At 42.2% G+C, this 8,128-nt stretch overlaps 1 long non-coding RNA gene across 1 annotated transcript in view; it reads left to right on the top strand.

Annotated features, from left to right (window-relative positions):
• Window positions 1-202: 202 nt before the first annotated feature.
• Window positions 203-8,128, top strand: part of LOC115271166 — a 9,592-nt gene continuing 1,666 nt past the window's right edge. Inside the window, exons 1-4 of the long non-coding RNA XR_003899768.1 lie at window positions 203-282; window positions 4,349-4,375; window positions 6,839-6,918; window positions 7,617-7,692. This is a non-coding gene — a long non-coding RNA (uncharacterized LOC115271166). The remainder of the gene's footprint in view (window positions 283-4,348; window positions 4,376-6,838; window positions 6,919-7,616; window positions 7,693-8,128) is intronic.

The following is an 8,128-nucleotide window of genomic DNA, read 5'->3' as shown; positions in this document are numbered from 1 at the left end:
GGGAGACGGTGGCGCCCGTCACGGTGGTGACCGTCCCAAACACGATGCGGGAGACGGTGGCGCCCGTCACGGTGGTGACCGTCCTAGGCATGACGATGACCATAGTGCTTGGACATAAAAAAATCTCAACTTCAGGGCTGCCATCAGTAAAAAGCTCCTCAAGTTCTACAATGAAAATAAGTAGAGAATCAACGTTCTTTTTCAAGTCTACTGCTAAACAACTAACTTTGGAGGACAAGAAGTTAGTCAGATCAACCTCTACCAACCTGAATTTTGGGCCAGGTCTGTTTTTTTAATTCATTATTTCCTTACAATGTTGAATCTGTTCCCCCCTCACTGTGCATATACTAGTCCTGTTACGGCACTATTTTCTGCTCTCCTTGCCACTCCTCCAGTGATGGACTCTTGCAGATTTTCCCCTCAAAGCAGATTTCTCCCTCAAAGTCAAATTGCTTAGACAGAATTTTCTTTGCCCATTCATCCTTGCTAGTGCAATGGAGATGGTACAAGGCTCCTTTTCTTAACTGCTGTTAAGACCTGCTGCTTAAATCACCATCCAAGAAGGTGCCATGGAGTTAAAATGCCTGCACTTCAGTCTTAGAGATTCAGCAAAGATCTTGCTATCCCCAGTTTCAGAAAATGCAGGGCTCAGTCCAGGTTTAAGCTAAGCAGTCCTTTGCGGCCTGATGCAGCTGCTGTTATATCGAGGTAATTTTGGCCAGAGTGTACTTGCTGGCCAAAGAGCTAATAATGCCTCAGTGATTTGATTTAAGGAAGTAACTGCAGTATTATAAACCTCACTGAGACTGAGTTAACATTACTGGTTAAATTATTTTAACATTGTTGGACTAAATTTTTCAAATATTAATATTTTGATTACAACCCCCTGAAAATTTCAGACAAATGTTTATTGACTCTTTTGGAAGGGGTTGGGGGGGGTTGACCAGCCATAGACTAGTATGACATTTTTCTATTTCTAAAAAAAACCACCAAAAAAACAAAATTTAAACATTAAAGAAGTAGAATTTTTAATTGCTCATTTTCAGTGGCTTTTCAATCAGTCCTATTTTTAAAATTGTTTTAATTCTCTAATTTTAGAATAGTTAGGGAAAAATACCCCCATCCTGCCAGCATGCAGGAGGAAAAAGCCAGGTACATGGATGGGCGGGATAGGGGGAGGTATGCGAGAGAGAGGGAGAACTATAAATGGTATTCCCATTCCATGTGTATGTTCAAGAGTTCAAAACTTTTTGCCATTTTGAATCAGGATGAAAAGTTGAAATCTTAAAAATGTTATGAACCAAAAATTTGATTTTTTTTTCAGTTAAAGTCAAAATGTTACATTTTGGTCTTTTTTTTTACCTCTTTAAAACTCTAATTAGCTTACATTTCAAAATGAACATTTTGAAGCTGGAAGACAAGAAATTTTCATTTCATTAAACATTTTGACAATTTTGATTTTTTTTTTCTGTCTCCATTTTTTGGAGTAGGGAAATTTGTTGAAACAGACCCTGTTTTGCAAACAGTTTCTGTTCCAGCATTTCAGGAATTCTTCAACAACAAAAATTTGTCTAAAAATTCCCAACCAGCTCTAGTGTGTGTGCATTCTCTCTTTCTCCCTTATCACAACCCGAGGAAGCAAATATGACGGAAATATGAACGAGTATAACCTAGGCACAGACATCTACCTTAGTGTACAGATAGCCTAAAGCAATATTTCTGAGCGTTGTGAACTGCCTCTTTCATCTCTTCGGTGGGTTAGCTCAGATGCTCAATATTGATAATTTAAATACTAAGCTTTTAACTTGTTTCATCACCAAACAAAGAGAGGGACAAGGACTGCTCAGCCTAATGTGAGGGACATGTCCGTTTGGTGCCATGAATGGGTGTCACTGGAGATATTACCAGCATTTGTCTCCAAATTTATCCATGGAGCCAAAAGGCCAGAAGTGGAGTGGATTCCAAACAGAATCCCACACCTCACTAAAGGGAGCCAATCCTGCAGAGCTAGCAGAATGTTTACACCTCACCAAGGAAAAGCCAGTTCTACAGGTCTAGCGGGGCATCCAAGCCTGTCCCTATTCAGACTGACTCCCAAAGCATACTTGGTCTGCTTTCATGGTGGATGTGAGGCCAGGCAGCTTCCTGGCAGTTTCTCCTCCCTCTATGCAGATTCAGGCAGACATCACTGTGTTGATTATATTCTGGTCACATGCTCAAGCTTCTCTGTGCAACCATCAATTTTAAAAATGAAAATGTAGAATCTAAGCCAACACAGGAATTTAGTAATGAGCCCTCAGCCTGTCCCTCTTGTGTCTAGCCCTTAATCTGGCTCACAGAAGGCAGGAGATAGCAGCAGTGTCCAACTGTCAGGGTAGGTGAGGGGCTAATGGGGGAGACACAGGAGCTATGGAAAGCAGCTGGAGCTATTTGTGAGGAATAGATGGGTTACTGAGGGGAACTAAGGAGAGGAAGCAGGAGCTGTGGAGAGGGAGCAGGAATGATGGGGAGCAGAAACCATTGGGGACAGGAGATAGGAAGTGAGCTAAGAGGGGACATGAGCTAAGGGAGGAGTAGGAGTTTCTGTGTGGGAAATGATCTAGTGGGAGAACAGAATAGGGGTGAATGGGGCTAATGTCATTGTGCAGTTACTCTCCCAGGTTCACCCCAATAACCCACAGACTCCATCCTGCCCATGAACTGTGATCACTTGGTTATCCTTGGCTCTCCACAAAGCTGCTTCTGAGGTCCTCCCCCATCTGCTGAGTGATGTAAGAAATAAAGTCTTGCCTCCCCAAACCTGTTTCTGCTGCTTTAGCAGGGCCGGCTCCAAGTTTTTTGCCGCCCCAAGCAAAAAAATTTTCACACACCCTCCGGCCCAGCCCCAACTCTGCCCCTTCCCTGCCCCATTCCAACCCCTTCCCCAAATCCCCGGCCCCACCTCCTCCCCCTGGCGTGCCGCATTTCCCCTCCTACCCCTCCCTCCCAGGCTTGCCTGGGAGGGAGGGGGGAGAAGCGGAGCGGCGATGCGCTCAGGGAGGAGCGGAGGTGAGCTGGGGGGGGAAGCGGTTCCTCTGCCCCCCCCCCCAGGGTTACTTCCTGCGGCCCTCCCCACACCCCCCACCGCCGCAGCTCACCTCCACTCCGCCTGCTCCCCTGAGCACGCTGCCGCCGCTCCACTTCTCCCCCCTCCCTCCCAGGCTTGCCGCAAAACAGCTGATTTGCGCGGCAAGCCTGGGAGGGAGGGGGGAGAAGCGGTGCAGCGGCGCACTCGGGGGAGGAGGCGGAGGTGGAGCAGAGGTGAGCTGGGGGGGGAGGCGGTTCCTCTGCCCCCCCCGGGTTACTTCCTGCGGCCCTCCCCGCGCCCCCCACCATCGCAGCTCACCTCCACTCAGGGCCGGCTCCCGGCTTTTTGCGCCCCAAGCAAAACAAAAAACAAACAAAAAAGGGAGCCGGAGTGCCGCTCCTTGGAAAGTGCCACCTCAAGCACATGCTTGGAGCGCTGATGCCTAGAGCCGGCCCTGTGCTTTAGGGGGAACCTTGTAAGGGGAATCTGGTGTCAAACCAATGCCTTTCACAAGCACTAATGCCACAATTTTTATTGAAGTTTTACATAAAACAATTTACATAAAATCACAGAGCTTCACAACACTTGAGAGCTATGCTCTTGTCATGGCATGGCCTCAAGGCCAGAGTTTGATGGTTTTTTGTGGTGTATTATTCTCCTCCAACAGCTGTTAGAGCTATTCTGCTTGCCCTGCAGATGGCTGCTGGATTTCCTTCCCCTATGCCAGTTGTCTGCTCTGTGCTTCTCACTGCAACACACACCTGAGCCAGAGAGTGGAGTAACCAGAAGAAAGTCAGGAAGGAGAAGTGACATCAGGCCGCACTCTCGTGGTCCTCTCCAACTCAACCCACACTGTCAGGATCCACCTTACCTCATTAGTAACAGATTATTATTAATAGTTATTTGTATTACAGTGGAGCTTAAGGCCACTGTCAGGATTGGGGCCTCATTGCACTAAGTGCTGTATGAACATGTAAGAAGAAACAGTCCCTGCCCCAAAGAGCTTACAGTCTAGACAAAAGAGAGATGTAGGGAGGGGGAAATGGGATGCAACATACAAGCAAAATGGTCAGAGTGAATATAAGCATGCAGTAATTAGTAGCTGGAAGGAAAATTACTAACTGTGACAGATAAGAAGTTGCATATTATTATTTGTTTCTGGTAGCACCCACATCATGCTAGATGCTGTACAAGCACAAAAGAAGGCTAGGCCCCTGCCTCCAAAAAGCCTATTTCCCCCTCCAAATTAAATTTGTTGTTTTGTTTTGTTTTTTTCCATAGAGAAAGAACAGCAAACATCTGGACTAGGTATGTCAACAACTTTAATATGTATATTTCCACTTTCCAATAGGCCACCCCTTTCTTTCTCATTGCTGGGTTTATTTTACCATTGCTAGTTTTGAAGACCAGACATTATATTGCATGCCCACAATGGCCTGAAAAGAACTGCATCTATAAAGGAAATTTTAAAGGACTTTTTATTTAAGCGCAAACCTTAATATTATTGTTGTATATTCATCTGACTAATAATAATGCATTGTGCTATATTAGTAGTTAGTATCCACTGAAGTACTATTGATTTATTTTTATTTTAATAATAACTTCAATATCTTTCAGAGTGGAAATAAATTTGTTAGTCTCTAAGGTGCCACAATGACTCCTCATTGTTTTTTCAATATCTTTTTTTCTCACTAAGTACCCTAATTCCAATGATAATGTTACTCCTTGGAAACCAAGACTGGGGTTAAGTATGGGAGAGTGTGGTGAGTGGCTAGGAGAGACAAAACAAAGGAAAACTTTACAATTACTTTACAAACGTACTTTTTGGTTTTGTGGCTAGCAATAGTTATTAGTGTGTTTTCCCCCCGCTATATGATGTTTTTTCATTTAACTCCTTAAAGAGAACTTTTTGCTGAGGTTTTACAGTACTCAGATGCCTTAAGCAAAGGTTCTTGAGTTTTTTTCATAGTGTGGACCACCTTTTAACAAAGGAATTGTTTCATGGAACCTCTCCCCTCCACAATTACATAACATCTCTGTGGCTACTACAGCAGTTGCTTATACAGAAATAAACAAGGGTTTTACATATTGTAGTTGTCTTATCAGGCTGAAGTGAGGAAGAGGAGCCAACAATATGTGACTAGCCAGCTCCCTGTGGTCCAACCGTTGGGAATCTCTGCCTTGTATTGTAAACCTTCTGTAAATAGTTACATTCAGGAATTTATTGATTTGGCTAGACTTCTTGTTGAAAAGACAAACGCTCAGTCAAAATTATACCATTTCATTACATGACTTGAATTTTTGGCTTTTAAAGACACATCTATTGTGATGGATTTTGGGGAGTCAGATCCCATGAGGTGGTACTAAGCACCTTCAACTCCCAGCACTTCACAAGAGGGATAAATACCAGGGAGGGAGAGGAGTTATTTAAGTTAAGGGCCAATGTTGACACAAAAATAAATGGATATAAACTGGCCATCAACAAGTTTAGGTTTGATATTAGATGAAGGTTTCTAACTATCATAGGAGTGAAGTTCTGGAACAGCCTTCCAAGGGGAGCACTGGGGGCAAAAAACCTAACTGGCTTCAAGACTGAGTTTCATAAGTTTGTAGCGGGATCCAGTGATAAGACTGCCTAGACTGGCATGTAGCCTATCTGTGACTGCTAGTAGCAAATATCCCCAACGCCTGATGACGAGGCACTACATTGGGAGGGCTCTGAGTTACTTCAGAGAATTCTTTCCCAGGTGTCTGGCCACTGGGTCTTGCCAAAATGCTCAGGGTCCAACTAACCAGCATATCTGGGGTCCGGAAGAAATTTTCCCTTAGGTCAGATTGGCAGAAATCCTGTTTTGTTTTAGCAAAAACAACGAGGAGCCCTTGTGGCACCTTAGAGACTAACAAATTTATTTGGGCATAAGTTTTCATGGGCTAGAACCCACTTCATCAGATGCATGGAGTAGAAAATACAGTAGCAGGTATAAATACTGAAAAAGCCTGTTCTTATTTGACTAACAGCCCAAGAAATTCAGATAATCATAGTACTAACACCTGAATACAGGCTGCTTATCTGAACCAAATCCAAAGGTAAAATTTTCAAGCTTCCCCTATCACTGTTTGTGATACCTTATTGCTCAAGTAATTAATCATAGACTCACAGACTTTAAGGCCAGAAGGGACCATCATGATCATCTAGTCTGACACACTGCACATTGCAGGCCACAGAACCTCACCTACCCACTCCTGTAATAAACCCCTAACCTCTGACTGAGTTATTGAAGTCCTCAAATCATGATTTAAAGACTTAAAGTTACAGAGACTCCATCATTTACACTAGTTTAAATCTGCAAGTGGTCCATGCCCATGCTGCAGAAGATGGCAAAAAACAACAAAACCCAAGTTTTGGAATCAAATCATGTGTATTCCAAACATTTTCCAAGGCAGGTCAAAAAGTTTGGAGCTCCGTGAGTGTCTTCATCTAAAACATAGACCTATCGTTTGGGAAAATGTTTCTAAACTTAGTGCTGACCTTCATGAAGTTCAACAGACACTTAGAGGAGGTTAGGGGTTAGTTGTCCTGAGCTGATTTGCTACTTTCTGTGCTCATCAAGATTTTTTTTTTAATTTTGCACTTTCATTTTTGAAGATTGAGATTTCACTGTATTATATAACTGTTCTCTCTTGTGTCGTTATATCCTGCCAAAGGATGTATTTGTTTGTTCCCTTTCTTGATGATTCACAGTAACTGATGCTATTTGTTTGCTTATTCAGTGATAGGACTCAGCATTTTCTTTGGGATGCTCCTTATTATTGTTATCATTGTTTGTTGCTGTAGGTGGAAAAAGTCAAGAGTAAGTGTAAACTTTTTTATATTTATTATTCTTATATTTTTGTTATTATATTATTCTTACTTTTTAATTTCTTCAGTGATCTCTCAGATTTGCAGTGATCGTTTAATGGGGTTTCACCCACTGCTTGATCTCCCTGTGAGAGTCTGCCAGTGGATGACATCCTTAATCCTTTTAGGATATACATATTTTCCTGATACCTTGATTATACTCCAGTCCTGGCCAATGCCAGCCTCTTCTGGAGTATTGCTGGTCCTCAATTTGCAATGCTATCCCTTTCTGAGATACTTTTCTGTCACCAGGGGGTTCTGCACCAGCAAAGGACAGTCCATCTGAAAATGTCACTGACCCTAAGTGAACATAGCCTATCCAGTTTCGATTGTGCTCTATAATTGACTGAGGACTATAGGCAAGACGCATGGAAAGTTAATAATATGTTGGCACATTAATATTTCAAGCCATTTATCTGTAACCTTAATATTAAAAAATAAATTAATGCTTACTGAAATGTTAAAGCGTGAACAATTTTAACATGCAATGATATGACTGAAACTGATCCGTATGAGGAAAATAGATTACAGAGATTAAAAATAAGACCAACAGATCTTTTATTATTATTTATTATAATAATATTTCCATTTGGTTTCTACAGCTTGAATGTGTACAGCAGTGATGTTAACATATTTCTATTTTCTGTATAGAAAAGCTCATTTGACTTGAACTCAGTAGAAGCAACTATTCCCTTAAATACCATTGAAACAAAAGAACCAAGCTCAGGTAGAGTGTCCTTGGTTTCGTTCTGTTCTTTTAAATGGCCACTAAAATGGAGGGTTTAGGAGAGTACTCTTTATGATTGAGCATATACAATCTACTTGCGGCTTTACTCTCACTCTGTGAACCTACATACTAGAGCTGTGTGCTTCACAGGAATCCATGCCAACATTTTCTTCAGTTTCAACCAATATAGTTTCACACCCCAAAAGTATCATTTTGAAAAAAAACCCTCAATCTCCAAACAAGACTCAATCAAAGCCATTTGCTACAGCATTAGAACCATGCAATACCATGACCTGTGGGACTCAGCTTCACTTCTGAACCATGGTTTATGGTCCTTATTTTTTATTTGACTATATTATACACTACAGTGGGGTGTGTTAACCATCTTAGAGAAATTGGAAAGGGTCCAGAGAAGAGCAACAAGAATGATTAAAGG

The sequence above is a fragment of the Terrapene carolina genome, unplaced genomic scaffold (assembly GCF_002925995.2).
Source record: "Terrapene carolina triunguis isolate 2854851 unplaced genomic scaffold, T_m_triunguis-2.0 Scaffold66, whole genome shotgun sequence".
NCBI classification, from domain to species: Eukaryota; Metazoa; Chordata; order Testudines; family Emydidae; genus Terrapene; species Terrapene triunguis.
The sequence above is the reverse complement of the archived record's forward strand: the minus strand, read 5'-3'. Positions and strand labels throughout refer to the sequence as shown.